This window comes from Monodon monoceros, unplaced genomic scaffold (genome assembly GCF_005190385.1).
Source record: "Monodon monoceros isolate NGI ecotype Baffin Bay Population unplaced genomic scaffold, NGI_Narwhal_1 Super_Scaffold_3, whole genome shotgun sequence".
NCBI classification, from domain to species: Eukaryota; Metazoa; Chordata; class Mammalia; order Artiodactyla; family Monodontidae; genus Monodon; species Monodon monoceros.
The window spans coordinates 83,303,030-83,321,391 of NW_021703780.1; the positions used below are offsets into that span (position 1 = coordinate 83,303,030).

Genomic DNA, 18,362 nt, shown 5'->3' on the forward strand with positions numbered 1-18,362 from the left:
GTGTCAGTCTCTGCCCCTGAGAGAGGAGGCAAGAACAGGGACCCTTGTGGGACCCTTAGAGCAGCATCAGTGGAAACTGAAGGTCACGTTCCTCCCCCTCAGACTGAGGAAAGGAGGAGGCTGGTCTGTGGGACCAAAGTAAACCTTCGATAGAAGGAAACTTTCAGAGGAAATGATTTAAGCTTTTTTGGTGAGAAGGGTATTTTTCAAATTCTCTTTTGAAGTTCTTATTTCCATCTTAAGTCTCTGCACAAATAAAAATAATCATGTTTTCAAAGGGTCTTGTGGTTCGCTGCGGGGGAAGGAGCTTGGCTTGGTTTCCTTCAATGAAACTTCCAGGACTTTGGAGTTTTCCTTATTAGAAGGGAAAACTTCAGCCTCCAGGGAGAGGCATTAGCTGTTCCCAGAAATTGCTTGTATTGTCCTGCCTGATAGCAATTCAGTAAAAGGAGGATACGGAAGATATACTATGTGGCAAGAAGTTAGAGAGACACATTTTGGAGATGTATGAAGAAGCCACATTAAAAGCGACTACCCCTTTGATCTTTCATCGTTGGATATACTTACCAAAATGTTTTCAAAGCCAAAGAACATTCTAGAATAGCACTGTCCAATAGATTTTCTATGATGATTGAAGAGTTCTCTATTTGCATTGTCCAAAATGGTAGCCACTCCCACATATGGCTATTTAAATTGATTAAAAGTAAATACAATTTAAAAATTAAGTTCTTCACTTGCACTAGTCACATTTCAGGTGCTCTGTCCCTGTATGTTCCCACAGTTCCCTTCATTTGCGTCTATTAGTACATTTATTACATCATATTGTAATTCTCTCTGCAGTTTCAGCTCAACATGAGGACTAAGAAATATTCAATTCTGAATTCCAGTACTAAGTAGGGTCCAGTACACGAGAGGTAAATAATGAATATGACTAGAAATGGTAAGTGAATAGATGGGTAAATGAATGAATGAGTCAATCCTCTAGTCCATTCTCACGTTTACTTCCTAGGGGCCTTGCTGTCAGATAGAACTGCTATATCATTTCCAATAAACTTTAAAACCAGATGAATCCAAGATCTTGATGATGATATCATTACATTAATAAAGATCAAAATGAGACTCAGATCTTGTTGATGATGACAATAGTAATAAAGATCAATAATCTTCTCATGAGAATGCTATGGCCTTGGTGTCCAGTAACTGTGTTCACTAAGTTTCCCTCCAGGCGCTGCCTTGCTTTTTTCCAAAATGAGGGAAAAATACAATTTTCTTGTTTTTCATACACCGTCCTTTATAAAATGAGCACTTTGCTAGATTCCCAAGCATCTCCTCCCAAAGGTGTCCTGAAGATCAAACCTAAACTTCTAGACCAGGAGTCCATACACTTTTCCTGTAAGACGTCAGATCATAATATTTTAAGGCTTTTGTGGGATATACAACTATACCAATCTACCAAGAGAAGCCACAGTGCAAAATGCATGAGTATGGCTCATTCTGATAAGACTTTATTTGTGGACACTGATATCTGAATTTTCATGTTTCATGAAACATTATTCTTCTTTTGATTTTTTCCAACCATTTAAAAACATAATAAACAGCTTGTGAGTCCTACAAAAACAAGCTGTGGGATTTGGCCCACTGGTCTATGTTTGCCCAGTGCTGTTCTAAAACCTGCTCCCAGCTCACATACTTCCTATATAAGTTACAGGTCTAAGAGACACAGAGATATCCTGACACTGACGGAAACGAACCCCTCATTGTAGACAAGGAGATAGTCAAGAGCTCTGCTATCCAGCAGCTCCAGGGACCAACCAGGAGCCAAACCAGGGACGTGTCAATTTCAAAGGCGGTACTGTGAATGGTGGAGGTGACTGTGGTCCTTACCCACCCTCCCTGGGAGAAGTTCCAGCTGTTGTCACCATCAGCTGAACAGACAGATGAAGGCTCAGCTGGTCTCAAGATTGTCTCCTAAACCAATTTTGTCCAGACTTCTATTAGTCAAAATCCTGATGTACATAAGAGTTTCTTCAAGCCAGTTAATTATGCCTTTGACGTGCAGTTACATTATCTTCAATTAAGCATTAATATATTGTGCATGAACTGACACCGTGTCACGCAAAATGGTAAGGCTCCTGGTATATATTTCCTAAGCTAGTATTCTAAACAGCTGTGTAGGCAGTGACATACTTATTTTCAAATTCATCTGTGTACATTTCCAAAATTACTGCTCTTGAAATTTTCTTTGAAATTTCTGACCTGCTGTTTATAAGTCAAAAAAATATAATCCCTTTTTTTCGGTAGAACTCCAGTTGGTAAATTATGTTAAAAAAGAAAAGAAAAGAAAAGAAAAGAAAAAAGTCAGATTGGCTGCGTGCTCATAGATGGTGAGTATTCAGGCCTCATACATCTGGTGTTACCTTAAAGAAAAATGGTTTCGAGTGCCCTGAGGACCTCATACACCATGCAGCTTCAAGACCACTTTGCTTTCATCAATTAATACTCCCCAAATTCTCAAACAGTTGCAGAATGAAGAGGCTTCTACTTTAAAAAGTCAAGTCATATGTGATAAACATAATACAGGTAAAGAGGTGTAAGACACCCAGTTTGTCTTTCTGGTTCCATGTTGGTGTTTCTTTTTCTTCCTGTATTTTGCAAAATGAGCAGAGCAGGTATTAGTTTATAAAGCACTGACAGAATCAAGGCCCTGGATAAACACAGACTCTACATTTTAAATAACATTCAAGTTCCTGAATGAGGCATGCCCTCAACTCCTAGGAACCAGGTGTGACTCTGAGATGTGGGCCAATTTCAACACTTACCTGAAAGGTATCCAAATGACTTTGGTAGGAAATCAAGTTAGTGATCTCGGGAGACTTAGAGTATATTTCCCAATTTGGGCTGGCCTGGAAATATCATCAAAATGGGCACATATCATAAAAATGTGGTCTATAGGTCCATTCCCAAGCAGAAATGCACGGCGTATAGAGAAAGGGAGATCAGCTGCCTATCTAGACGCTCCCCCCGCCGACCCCCCTGCCAGATAGACCTTCACCACCTGTTATTATTATTCTTTGTCTTCCTTCCCCGGACTTCTCAAGAGGACTTCAAGGTTAATAGGGTGGCCTACCTAATTCTTACGTAGTACATTCTGCCTCTTGTCCAGTGCAAATTATCTAGGGCAAAAACCAGGGATTCCCTAACATCTTCTGATGACCACTGACTGTTCACATTGGTGAGATAAAGTCAGAGAGCTCATTTCAACTACTCTAGAAGGAGGCTGGGGACCAAAAGAATGAGGGAAAACAGAATGAAAGAGATGTTGAGATTTCAAGTTGGAAAGGAACTTAGCTGTCACCTCGACAAGCGGTCTTCAACCACGGGTGTGCACAAAAAAGCACTTACGAAGGTTTTTAAACAGACCCATGCTTGGGCCCCATCCCAAGATTTTTATTCATAGATAGAGTTCAGGAATCTACCTATATTTTAAAAAGCTTTGAGACCTAGATCTGGACGCTGATAAAAATTATATTAATTCTGATGTGCCTCCAGGCTTGAGAACCACTGACTAATCGTTCATAGATAAGAAACGGAGACTTCCAGAGGTAAGTCACTCTGCCAAAATCAGCCATGTTTGGTTGGATTCAAAATGCAAAGAGCAGAGGAAAACAGCCTCAGCTTATGCCTGAGTGCTGCAAGAGGGCTCTATGTGGACGGAGTGCCATTACGTTCTGGATTCAAGGAGGAGCCATTCACATTTGGAGACATCCTAGAACGATTTAACTGTCTATAAAGTATCTATAGATCTATAAGATATTTTTCTGGCAGATGGCAGTAAAGCGTTTTAATGTAATAAAGTCAGATACGCTACGAAAATGCTCCAGATTGGAGTAAGGTGTCTTGAAAGGGTGCTCTCCTCAATTTCACACAAGTACAGCTGGCCCCTGAACAACACAGGTTTGAACTGCAGGAGTCCCCTTATTTGCTGAGTTTTTTTTTTTCCAATAAATACAGTCGGCCCTCGTATTTGCAAGTTTTGCATCAGCGGGGTCCAGCCAATCGTGGATCAAAATTTCCACCCGTGGTTGGTTGAACCCATGCATGTGGAACCTGTGTATATGGAGGGCTGACCATTTTGGACTTGAGCATCTGAGGTTTTGGTATCCTTGGGAGCTCCCGGAACCAACCCCAACAAATACCAAGGGATGACTCTGTATCCTACGGGCTAGCTAAGGCCCTGTCGGTCTAGTCCGTTTCCTTCAATCTCAGAAAGTTAGTACTAGTTTAGCCATTACACCTACCGCAATGAGTGGACAGATGTCACACCAAGAGGATGGAAAGGAAGGAAATATGGGGGTTGGGTGGCAACCCTGTGCAAGTGAGAAAAAAGGTACTCCTTCTTCCAAGAAGATGCTGTGCCAGTTCCATACCAGGGTGCATGGCTTGGTATATGGTGGCCAGATTTCAGTCTTCACCAGCCCCTCATTCAAGCAACCTTGTTCAATGGACAATCTGTGAGATCATACCCGATCTTCTAGAGCAAAAGTCAGCGAACTCCAGCCCAAATCAGACCTGTCACCTGTGTCTGTATGTAGTCATAGGAGCCTTGAGCTAAGATTGTTTTCATATTTTTAAATAGTTGGAAAAAAATATCAAAAGAAGAATTTTATGTGATATGCGGAAATTATATGAAATTCAAACTCCAGCGTCCACAAATGAATTTTTATTGAAATAGTGCATGCTCATTATTTACGTATAGTAAGTAATTATACACATTATGGCTGCCCTTGCATGACAACAGCAGAATAAGTACTGCCACGGAGACTGTATCGCCCAAAGGACCAAAACTATTCACCATCTGGCCCTGTACAGAAGCAATGGCTGACCCCTGGTCTAAAGGAAGAAAAGAGTTCACTATTAAGCCAAGTTCCTTTTGTAGATTTCACAAAAAGTTCCAAGCAAATATGGCAGGTGAAATGGCTTCTTTCTATATACAAACATGAAACCGAGACAACGATGGAAGGAAGGTCAACTTCATTACCTAGCCACCTTGACAGTACCTTTAAATGTCATCAATCAGTATGTGCCTTGCATGACTTCCAAGGGTTCATTATAAATTACAGCACACGGGCCCCTGACACGATCCAGGGACTGTAACAGGACTCTGGTGATGTAATGTGATAAAGGCGATTTCTCTGTACCGCTCTATATGGCACAGAGCTGGACAATTTCCAAGAACTTTAATTTCCAGAATGCCACCTCTGACTATTCAAGATAATTCCACCCAAGCACCGGGCAAGCTTGAAGGAAATTTTAACTTTTCTAGAAATGCTTGTCATTTGGGTGTCATCCCCCAAAATATAAATTTGAAGCTATTTTTTTTCCCGATGAGACACACTAAATCCAGGATGTAGATTTTCCAATTAGACTCTTTTTAAACATCTGTTGGTAGGCTGCATTTAATGTTAGTTATTTGAGCAAAGCACAATTTGATTAGACTGTCTGAAACCAAGCCAAAGTCTGCAAAATAATAGCTCAATTAAATTCTGTTTTGCTTTCATTTGTCTTAGATTTTCCTGAGTGTGGTACTGTTGCAAATAATCAAGTAAACCAATTCCTTTCAAACTGAGAGATTTAGGTATATTTTCCATCTTCCCTCCATGTTTATGTAATAATCGATTCCATCTTCGCTATGCTTCACTGAACTTCGTCTTGACACCAAATACATTTCTGTATTTTGCCTTTAGTCTCCTTTAATTTTCTGTACTTAGGAATTAAAGTTCTATGCCATTAATATTATACCTTAAACAGATTAGCAAATGTACAAAGGCAAGCACAGAGCATTAAGGGCAGTCAAACGGCACTGCAGGAGTTTTCTGATTTTCACTCCATACTTGGCAAGATTCATTTCATTGACCCAATGAAAGATTTCGGCAGGACTGATATCGGATTCTTTTAATGCTGTGTTCATGGTCTTGAAATGTTCCTAGAGGTTTATGAACCTGACACCAGTCTGCAGCCTCTTCAACTAAAGTAGTATCAATTTTCCTTTCTTTTTGGCTTAGATATTTCACTCACTCATTCATTCATTCATTCATCACTCACTCATTCATTAACTCATAGGGAAAGAAATATCTACGGATTGCCTACTTTGTGCCAGGCAGGGTGCAGAATGCCACAGCTTCAAGATGTAAGACTAGGGACTAGTTCCCTTGGCTGTTAGGACAACAGAGCACGAATTCACATACAATTCTGGGAAAACAAGGATAAAAGAGAGACCAGGATGGGATTTTCAGAACAGCATGGCCCTCATTTAGGCCAAAGTGGACACATTTAGGAAAATAATGCTCCATCACAATAACACTGGTAACGATGGTGGCAGAGATGATGAGAGCAGCTAACAATTATTAAGTATTTCTTGTGTGCCCTGCACTGTTGTAGGCCGTTTATAATGTAGTAAAACTCAGCTAATCTTCATAACTCCATAGGATGGGCATGTGGTCACCCCCATTTTACAGATGGGAAGTCTGATGTCTTCTCATCATGTCTGGTTAACCACAACTGACTACCAGCAAAAGGACAGGCCCTGGTGCACTGCTAAAACGCATATTTGAATAGGGACTGATATTAACTGAATTAAAAGATAATCTGGAGTTTAACAGGTATTCATTTTCCCTTTAAAAGGAGCTTATATAATTATGAGAAGAGCTAACTTTTCTGAGAATTTACTGTGTCCCAGGCACTGGGTAAGCACTTTTCATGCATTAATCATTTAATCTGTACAATCGCCTTCAGATAGATGGGGTAATCAGTCACGTTCTCTAGATGAGAAAACGGAAATACAGAGAAGTGAAGCTACTTTTCCAAGGTCACTCAGCAGTAAGGGTAGTGCTAGGACCTCAACCTGGGAGCCTGACACCAGAGATCACACTATTAGTCATGATGTGCTTCCTCTCACCATATTCTGAAACACAAATCTCTGTAACTCTCAACCACCTAGCTGAGTTTATATGACGACCCAGTCACCATACAAAACATACTGTGCCTTTAAGGACAAATCACAGCTCATCTCTGACCACAGAGAGGTAGGGCTTCGGGATAAGAATACAATTTGCGCCACCTCGGATAAGGATATTAGGAATATATAAAAGACATGTTTAATTTTAGATAATATTTCAGTAGTTACTGCAGGATCTATCAGGCATCCCAGAAAATAATTCCAGGTCCTTCTCTACTCTGGTATGTGATCAGCACAGACTATGTCAGGTAAGTCAGCCTTGGCAGGTAGAAGGCACACATACTCCCAACACCAGTGCCCACGGCAGGCATGGCTAATCAACCACAGCGAACCTACAGAGGCCATCCTGGTTCAAGAATCCTTCAAACGGCATTCTAGGCAGAGCCATTTCATACCTAGAGCAAACAAAACCTCTGTGCTCTGTCTATTCTATGTGGTTTGGATTCTTAACTTTATTTCTAGAATAAATAACAATTCCTTTACGTTATCAAATAAAGAACAAACCAGACATAATTTCACCAATGTCTTATTAAAAGCAGCTTCATTAGGTCTGATGAAGGAGCTCTTCTGTATGCAGACAAGGGAGCGCCTGGCTGCAGATCCTACTTCCAGAGAAGATGGGAAGGAACTCGCTAGGCCGTAGCAATAGATATTAATGAAGAAGCAGCATGGGGCAACACAGCAGAGAATTTAGATACAGGGAAACACAGCATATCACAGAGCTTTTCGTTTCCTTCTGAAGAAAGCAGACAGAGACATAATTCTCTTGGACTTAAACTCAAACACAATTTAATCACCAGGGTCTTCTGCTTAAACAGCAGGCATCAAAACAAGCAATATTTGCAATTCTGGATTTGGGGGAATCGGAAATATTATCAGATGGACTGTACTTATGTCCACCTCCTGACAGAAGGGATCATGGCTCTGAATTCCCCTCCTCCCGCTCCAGTAAGAGGACTACGGTCTTCTTCTCAGGTCATCTGATTTAATCCCTAACCAGAACACCAAGAAACTAGGAGAAGGCAACAGAATTTAGCCTTGGTATGGAAGTAAGAGTGGACCAATGAAAGTTCTTGAAGAGCAGAGTAACTTGGCATTGAGGGAAAGGCTGAAAGCAGTAGGTAGGCTAGGAGATCCGCACAAAGAACAGAAGATGGTCTGAGGGGGTGGAGAAGGATAAATGATCATTTTTTGCCAAGAGCTAAGCATATCCTTCCTGAAGGTCTGAACTCTGGGACAAAGTAGCAGCGGGGGAAACACCAAGAAAGGAATAGACGGAAGATGCCCAGTGGAAAGAAAACGGCAGATCTGGTAAGGTGGCGGGGATGAGGGAAATTAATAAGTCGATGATGACGTGTGAGTCTAACAGGGCCTGGTGACAAAAGTGATCAACTGGATTAGAGATGATGGAAATTGCTGTGAGGGTGAGCTAAGAGAGAGCCATGAGGGGTGCAGACACGCTTGGAGTCACGGGTGCAGAGGTCCAAGAACAAGCAAAGAAGACAGAAGTGCTATTTCAGAAGATCCAAGGGACCGAACTTCAGGAAAGGAATGAACTTGGGTTCCAGAGGAGAAGTGGGAAGCAGAAAGAGAATGGTGAGGACCAGAGGGCACTGAACTCAAGAAGTTTCAAAGAAGGCAATTTCCAAGAAGACGAGTCAGCCGAAGGCTGCTACGAAGTCAGACAAGTTGACGTAAGGATGGAGACATGGGCACGGAATTTAGTGACAATAACATTCAAGAAAACGATGAGGGGAAAAGCCAGATTTGGGGGGAGGTTAGGAAGGAAAGTGACTAATTAAAAAAAAAAAGTTGAAGCAGCAGACAGAATATTCAGGTTCTAAAAGCTTGATAGCAAAAGAAGGAGCTAGAGAAGAGCTGGGAAGGGTTGAGTCATCCAGCGTTTTTCAACTACCCGTTTAAAATCCACATTTTACCATGAACACCGATAAATGCTGAGCTCTGTCTGCTTGAATGTTTACCAAATTTCCTCAGTGGGATGTAACATAAAAGGACAAGGGCTGGCAGTCTTTGCCCAACTGTGTCCTGGCAGCTTTAAATTCTACTACTTAAGTAGTTAAAAATCTGTTCGGTTGATGAAAGGGGAAAAGTTATGAATAGAAGTCAGCAGCCCTAGACCCCTCAGAAATGACTAGCATTCAGTCTCTGTAACTTATTGCGCAATAATTTCTAACTCAAACAATCGCAACAGCAAGGCGGCCGAAGTCCACCCAAAGTTCAGAATGGGATATGTTCTCTTTAAAATTTTGAGAGCGACTAAATATGACAACCATCTGATGTATGAAAATTATTCACAACCAAAAACAGACAGTCTGGAAATAGCCGGGATGACTTCATTTAGACAGAATTACCCAAATCTGTTTCTAATATACACAGTACACATAATAAATTTTTACAATATGACAAGGAAAACAAACTTAATAAAAGTTCCCGATCTTTTGTTACACAAGCATGCTATATCCATGCTATGTTTATAATAGTTTGCTCATGATATCACAGCTCAGTAACAAAGGCCCAAGCAATACAAAAACAGTTACTAGGCATGACATCAACTCACAACTACCGTAATTACATCGGTACACAAATTTCCCAAACTGTACATTTTCCAAACTGCTTCTCAATTTCAGCAGCTGCCTTTAGACAATTACTTGCAGAGTTGTCTGCAAGCTTTGAGTAATACCCGTCTTTCTTCTCTTTCCCGAGCGTCATTTCCCTTTAGAAAGTGCATATTTCAAGCGCAAGCGCTATTTTTCAAATATGCCCGTACATATGTCCAAATTAGGAGACGGTGTGGTCTAGTGGTTAGTGACAAGCAGTCGGCATCAGCAGCTCTGATTCCATTCCATCCTCTGTCCCTGTTTGTGAGGCCCAGGTGGCAGCTCAGGGAGAAGAGGCACAATGTAATGGATAAGAGCACAGATTCCTGAGCTGGACTGTTTGGGCTGGAATCCCAGCTCGGCCACTTGTCAATGGTTTGGCCCTGAGCGCGTTAATTTCTCTGTGCCCCACTTTCTTCATCTGCAAAACGGGAATAAGAATAGAATTCACCCTCATCCGGTTACTGTACAGTAGCTGGTTCCTAGAAAGTACAATTTAAGTGTTTGCTTTTGAATAGTATTACTGTTATATTTCTGGGACTCAGTTTCCTGTTTGAAAACCTGGCCTAAAGGATCCTGAACCACGGTGAATTGTGTACTTTTTCTAATGTTAGGGCAAGGGTTCCATCTAGGTCCTGTTACCTGGATATAGTGAGGTTCAGTGAACAAAGTCTGAATGAATGAAATCCATAGGTTCTGCAATACCCAATAGTGACAGAAGTCAAAAATATTACCTTGTAGCAACTGGTTTTCATCCAATTTCTCTAATTGCTTGCCTTCATGTTCCTGAAGCTAATGCTGATAAATACCTCCACCCCAACTCCAATAATAAGTGTAGGGCAAAAAGATATTGCCCTGTGATTTCAGAAGCATGCTTCTCTAAGGACCAAACTTTTCTAGCCCATCCCATGTGCACGACCTCTGTCTCACTGGGTTGCATGGTCAGCTGGCTTTCCCGACTGGGCAGGGCGCCAGGCGAGCTCGACTACCCCCATTGTCACTTCTGGTCCTTGGTGCTTGCACCAAATGCTGTTATTCTAGGCTTCAGGAAATTTTCTAACCACTGGACAGGGTCCAATGCTGTGTGCTAATGAGTTTCAGATTGGAGGACTTCACTGTGCATGTGTCAGAAAAGTGCCATGGTTTCTGGTGAGGTGGGGGGAGGGAAGAAAAGGCACACAAAAAAGGAAGAAAAAAACAGTAGTTAAAAAATGCTGGCTACTCAAATTGACAGGGAACGTGACCTCTGCACTTCATCAGAAATTCCTGCAGACTTACAAAATAAAGGAGTTTGCTTTTATCACACACTGTGAGGCTCATATGGAAAAATGGAAAACACTACATCACTTGACCTCGGCATGGCCCCTTTCAACCACAGACGAATATTGTGTACAAAAATTCTAAATCAACTTAAGATGTTCCACAGAAAAAACCCTTTAATTTTCTGCATTAGGCTTGATGATTACTATTTTGGGTCTTGAGATTTTGCTTAGAAGGTTCACACAGGAAAAGGACTCATAATTCCAGGAAGAGTATTTTCTCACTTCGGGAATATTCATGGTCTGGCCTCTGTTGGGTGGGCACATCACGGTCTACACTTCCCTAGACTCCTTGGAAAATAATGAGCAAGCCTCACTTACCCAGGTTTGAAAGTCACCCAAGACTGAATCATGATTATTTGCTTACATTAACAGAACATTAAAACAAATTTTAAACAACTTAAGAAAACTCTAGCCATCTTTGCTTGGTGATTCACTTCTCTGGGAAGCTTCTTTCCCCGGTCAAGGCAACCAACAGGCTTGATAGCAAGACTTCTCATCATGCTATCACCGTCTACCAAAGAAGAAGCCCTTCTTAGGAGAGTCTAACTTAGAGGCTTTTTTTTTTTTTAATGAGATTACATTTCTTTTTTTTTTCTTTTTCTTTCTTTCTTTCTTTTTTTTTTTTGCCACACTTAGCACTGGCAACTTTAAAAATCCAATCCTTTCACATCCTCCAACTGTCATCAACATTTTTTTCAGACGATGTCAATAAAATTGATTGCTTGCAGTTCTGGATTCTGCTCTGCACATGGAAACAATATCATTTGTTTTAAAGTATTTTCGACGGGGGCGGAAGGAGAAACAGAACGTCAGCAAGCCCATCCACAACATTGGGGCGGGGTGGGGAACAAACCAGAAGCAAAGTAAATGGTCGGCTGGAAACTCTGATGAAAATTCCTGATATATAAACCCTAAACCTTACTGTTGTGCCGACTGATATGTCTTCCTGTCAGATATGAATGATGTTTCTGGAACGTTAATACGTTCATTCAATTCTAACTCCCTGTACTTAAAATATTCCATACTTTGGCTCAGAGGCATCTTGACAGCTTTGTTGTAATCATGTATGTGAGGCCTCAGACGACACAGTTGTTGAGATGCCTCATACCTACAAGCAATCTGTTGCTTTTACAAGTTTAATCGAGGTATTAGGGATCTGATTGTGGAACCACGTCGACTTGACATATTCAACTCAGTTGTCTATCAGAGAAACCACTCTGGGTGGTGGCAGACTTCCATGATGCTCAGCAACTCTACACACTTCTAACTCCTTAATCTGTAATACTACCAAATACAGCTTGGACTGGTTTTTTTTTTTTTTTTTTTTTTTCCCCTTTTCCCGAAGCACAAGTGGACGACCAGCAAGGGTCCGACAGTGTTATTCCTAATTACCTTTTTTTTCACTCTTGATCTTGTGGCTCTCATAATTAGTTACCTGGGGCTGCAATCCAATTTGAAGTGATGACAAGAAAGTGATCCATGAAAAAGTAATAAGTTAAATCCAATTTCAGCCTTCCTCTAATTAAATGCACATGGAACTAATGACTCCAACCCTAGCATTTCAGTGATAACGGTAATTAGCAAGGTGGGAGTTGCTCTCTTTTTCAACACTGGAGGTGTAAACCACAAGGTAAAATGGTAGGAGCACTCTTAATTACATGTGTCATTTTGTCAGCAATTTACACATTTTTGACCAGTCAAGTATGTTTTTTTTCCCCCTGTTCCTCCCAACCTCCTAGCCCCAGCAATGATTATAACATACTATTTCCATGTTCCAGCACATGGAAGCTCACAGGAGCATTTCAGCCTAGAGAATAAGAAATAACGTTTTCTTTGCCCTTGTTCGCTGCTGTGATACACATACACACACACACACACACACACACACACACACACACACACACACACACACACACAGTGACAATTAGGATAATTATGCAGCTCTTATTCCTCTTAATTGAAATCCAGATATTTACAGTGGAAATTGGTTTCTGTTGGTTGGGCTTTAGTTTTGCTTACGCTATGAAAAATACAATAATTTGCTTATTGATGGAAAACATGGCACTCAGTAGATGCTGAGTAAATACACGTTGAAGGAGAAGCAATAGTTAACTTCCTGATAACACACTGGTTTTCGGTGGTCTTAAAACACCTGGATTTCCAGCCTGGCGTTGTCACTGCCTGTGTGCTCTGTAGCAAGTCACTTAACCTCTCGGAAGTTTCACTTTTCCTCATCCATAGAATGGTTCATGATAGTTCTACACCACAGAGTAGCCATGGGGCTGGTCCATAAACCTTAACTATCTTTGCAGATAGGGACATAAGCACGTGGTGACAAACACATGCTGACACTTCAAATAGCAGCATCACATTTGCATTTTAATGTTTAGATGCGTGTAAGCAAAGTGACCATATAATTAAATGTCCAAACTGGGATACTTTTAAGAGTGAGAGTTATTAATAAATACACTCAGTCAACAGGCATAGACTAAGGTTGTCCTGGGCAGACACAGGATCACCTTATACACAGCTGAAGTTGAAAAGCAAAAATGAGGGAACTCATCATATCACAACTCACATGAAGACTCTGGTGGCGAGGACAAAACACATTATTTTGGAAAAAAATTTTTTTTCCAGCAACAGTATTGAACCCGGGCAAACAGATGGACTTCTTGAGCTTCATGAAACGCTTGACACAAAATTCTGTGTGCATGTGCGTTCTTCTAGGAGGGGATCCTGTTTCTATCATATTTTTAATGGTGCGCATAATCGGAAAGACTTGATAACCATTTTAAAGCATCATTTCTATTTTATCGTTTCTTATCCAGACTTATTTTTGAGGGTTTGGGGATTCTCCAAACTTGTGTGATAACAACGAAATCTTAAAAGGTACCAAAATTTCAACACTTCATATCAATCTCATGCCAGGGATGCAAATTCTAGACAATGTTAACTGCAAACATCAAAAAAAAAAAAATCTGCCTCCCTCTCCTGAACTATTATGCACTTTACTAATTCAGCGCATAGGGATATCTTTTAAGGGTCAGTATTTCCAAACCATTCCATTTCACTATCCACCACAAAATCGTAGTTTCCTTTAAAGGTTTCCTCTTACCAGTTTATTCCTCAGTGAATAATGTGGAAATGATACTAGGTACTAAGATTATATGTGGCATTAATGCCAAGCAAAATGCTGCCTAAAGCACGTTTTATATAACTGCAAATAAAAATGTGGAAAAAAACACCTGCTGAATCTTGCATTTTAACTTCCTCCACTTAAAGCACGAGTCCTCATTACCATCCTGAGCTTCCAACCGGACGAAAAGGCAGACCCTTCCAGTGAATTCCACCAGCCCTCCTTCCAGTGAAACGGCCCCCTGTGTGAGGGGCTTGCACATGAGATAACCTTGGAAGGAGGGGATGGGACAGGAGAGAAAAGTACCAGATGACTGCTTTCAAGCTCAAATTCCTTCTACACGGCCTGAAATGGTGGTCAGCTCTCCTCGGTAAGCAACACACAAGGTTTACTTTCTTTCTTAACTTGAATGCTGCCAGAATACACATGTACTTTTACTTTCTTAGGAGAAAATGTGTCATTTGATTTCCTTCCAGTTTATGTCCTTGTGCCAACAACTAAAATGCTGAGAGAACCCAAATGAACGACTACCCAGAAACGGTGGTCAAAGTTCCAAAATGTGATCAATAAAATTGCTCACAAATTAATCTTCAGCCGGGAAAGTTACACATTTTCGAGGTTATGAGTGCACCTGCACTGTGAAGCATTTATTTCACTTGTTTTAGCAATCTTCAGAAGTATATAAATATTTATAAAAGGAAGCCTACTATTTTTACTCACATATAATTTTCTTTCTGTGGCAAAACCTGGTTAATTCTTTCACAGCTCAAGCATCCTGCAGGCAGGGTTCGGTCTCCTAGACATTTTTACATCTCTGAACAGCAGCTTGATGCCCTGCAAGCTGTGGCTGTTCTAGAAACGTTCACTGAGTTGCATTTAATTAATTCAGATCCTTCTGAGGCTGAATTTATGACGGGGCCAATTTCCAATTTTCACTTGTACCATTCATAAAAAAATTTGCAAAGCAAATTAATAGACCAAGTAAGGAGCTATTTAGGTTACTAAGTAGGATATTTTTCAAGAACTTCAGAAGCAATATCTGTCCCCAATTCATGCCTTCACCATAAACTACAGTGTCACCCAAGAACACGACCAGTTCGGATTTAGTTCAGTATGTGTATCTGCAAAGAGCGTCACGTCTCACTTATTTACTCTCATTTCGCTGAAATTAGTCCAAATTGGTGATGTTTGACTACATTCTATGATCTCTGTCGAGTAACCACTTATAGCCTCCTCTAACTTTCCATTTTCTTTTGTTTGTTTCATCAGCCTCTGAAACTGGAGAGCACTGCCAAACATAAAGCAGGGAAGTGTGAGATTTGCTTAAAATATGAGTCACAGTATATTTGGGGATTTGGGTTTCTTTCTTTTTTTTTTTTCCTCAAGCTATCAGCAGATCAAATCCTTCTTCCCTGTCAAGGCTTCCTCTATGCGGAAGATCTGAAATTTGCTAAAATAGGTCTCTCGGTGTAGAAGGAAGGGTAAGGAGATCAGAGATGAACACTACACTGTTAAGATTTGCTGTAGGATTCCCCTTCCATGTCAGAGCCGCTCTGGCTGAGATGCCCCAGCAAGGACATGGCTCGACAAGATAGATTTAAATGTGAAGGTTATTCCTTCCGTGAATCACCAAGTCTACCTAAGTATTTTTATAACAAGGTAATATGCCATGTGGCCTAGGTTTGTAATTTTTCCTCTCTGTTTGTGGAAGGCCAGCCAACCCAATAAAACTTAGTGAATTTGCATGACCCTACCAGGCAGCTGAGGAGACAACAGTCTATGATGCACTTGCATGTGTGTACACACGTACGTACAGACACACACACACACACACACACACACACTGGTCAACCAACTCTCCCCTCCACCCAAACCCGGAATCAACTCTTGAGACTGGTCTAAATTCTTTGCTTGTCAACTCTCCCACTGAGGGGGCAGGAAAGGACTCAAAACATCTTCTTTAGCAAAACCAGCATCCAAGATGGCCCCCTCGTCCCACACTTTTCATACAGACTGAAGCGCTCCGCAGAATGCGTTAGGCTGGTTTTGACGCTGTCCTTTGCCAAGAAAAACAAAGCCCTCTGTATCATACTCTCCTGGGGGCTAAAAGACTTATAACGGGCAAGAAGAAGAAGAGCCCTCCAAAGGAAATCCCCTAAAACTTGACTTCATATATTTAGCCCTAAAGGAACTTCACTCACCTTGGAAAAGAAGTTACCTAAAAATGCCCTATGTTTTTTAAAGTTTTTTTTTTTTTTATAATATGCTATCTGTGTTAACATGTATTGGGCTTACTATATTTCTATTTATTTATTTATTTTTATTTTTATTTTTGGCTGTGTTGGGCCTTCGTTTCTGTGCGAGGGCTTTCTCTAGTTGTGGCAAGCAGGGGCCCCTCTTTGTCGCGGCGCGCGGGCCTCTCACTATTGCGGCCCCTCTGGTTGCAGAGCACAGGCCCCAGACGCACAGGCTCAGCGGCCATGGCTCACGGGCCCAGTTGCTCCGCGGCATGTGGGATCCTCCCAGACCAGGGCACGAATCCGTGTCCCCTGCATTGGCAGGCGGACTCTCAACCACTGCACCACCAGGGAAGCCCGCCCTATGTTTTTTACAAAGCATCTAGAAAATAAGTCTAGTCTAAAAGATTACAAATGATATTCAATACTGAAGAGCAGTTCATTAGACCATGTACGTGTGTCCTTTTTGAAAATTCTCTCTAACCAAAGCACTACGGTATGTGAGATTCTGTCCCCGAATAATATATTGTTATTTTTCCAACGCATTCGAGGTCTGATAAATTCAAGAGGACTCATAGTATTTTTAAGGCTGTGAGAGCTCCAAGGGGGAGGCAAAAAGAACGGACAGTCATTTGAATCACTGAATGACAGGCTGGGCTAGCTCCCTGTATACATTAATAAATTAGAATTTTAATTGTGTCTCTGTCTGCAGGAGATGCCCCAGTACTTTAATATATACCAACAATTGGCTATGTTCTGGAATCTGCAATGTGGCCTCCGCTGCTGACCTCTGAAGCACAATTCCCAGTCTGACTACGGAAACTGTTCAGTTTGATCCTTTCAACTTATTTGAATCCTGACAAATAAGCTCACAGCTGAAAGGTCAACACAGTCATATTTCATCCTCCAGAGCTGTTCTTAAGACATCTGCACAACAAAGCACTGCTTATAGCACCTGACATGGGACCTCAGTGGCACTGGACCTCATTAAAAATGTCCCCAGCATTCACACACATGAAAAGGCATATGGGTTGGTGGTGGCTGACCAAATAAAATGCTTTTGGAAGTGTTAGTAAACAATGCACATTGTCATTCAACTCTGCCAGTAAAGTGCTACTACTATCATGCTGAACTTCCTCTAGACGGTGACAATTTCCAAGCAGACGTAGAAGCACCAGAACGTGTGGCCCAAGGTCAGTTTGATCTTTGTAGGATAATTTGGGTGCTGGTATACTGGTTCTCTCTGATCTGAGAAAAGTCAACCCAAGCTAGAATTTCGGCTGACCTTGTGATCATCTTAATTGGCATCAAGTTATACCCACCAGCTCCCACTTACAAACTCCTCTCCAGAATGCCCAGCATGGGAAACTCATCTTTGCTTCCCATATGGGGGGATGCCCACTCTTAGCTATGAAAGTAGTTGAGTCACTTGGTACCTGCAAGTGTCCTCCCTGTCCTGGATGGGAGCATGGGATACTCCATGTCAAGTTTCTTTAAAATGTCTATGACAATTTTCTACTCCAAGTCAAAGGTTCAAAGTAGATTTTTATGAACTCACTCCTTCCACTCCACTAAACCCTGCCCTCAATGTGCCTTAAATGAGAAGCTGCTAAAACAGTCTTTTGGAGTATCTTTACATAAAAAATGCTTGCCAATCTTTATTAATGATTCAGAAGTATTTGGAAAACAGCCAGTGAATAATGGAGTAGGTATTACATTCATTACTAGGTGTATTAAAAATACTGTATCTTCCTTAATCCCAATACGTTCCTGACAGTATTGACATTTTGTGTTGAATAATTCTCTCTTGTGGGATATACCTTCCTGTGCATTGTAGGATGTTAGCAGCCTCCCCGGTCTCCCTCTACTAGATGCCAGTAGCACCCATTCCCCCGAAGTTGTGAGAACCGAAAATGTCTCCAGACACTGCCCACTGTGCTTTGAGGGGTAAAAGCACTCCGGCTGAAAACCACTGCACTAAAGTAACGTGTGTGTGTGTGTGTGTGTGTGTGTGTGTGTGTGTGTGTGTGTGTG

At 41.3% G+C, this 18,362-nt stretch overlaps 1 protein-coding gene across 8 annotated transcripts in view; it reads right to left on the reverse strand.

Moving 5' to 3' along the window:
* FOXP1 (forkhead box P1) overlaps window positions 1-18,362 on the reverse strand; it is a 598,636-nt gene that overhangs the window by 130,840 nt on the left and 449,434 nt on the right. The gene's annotated exons all lie outside the window — the stretch shown is intronic.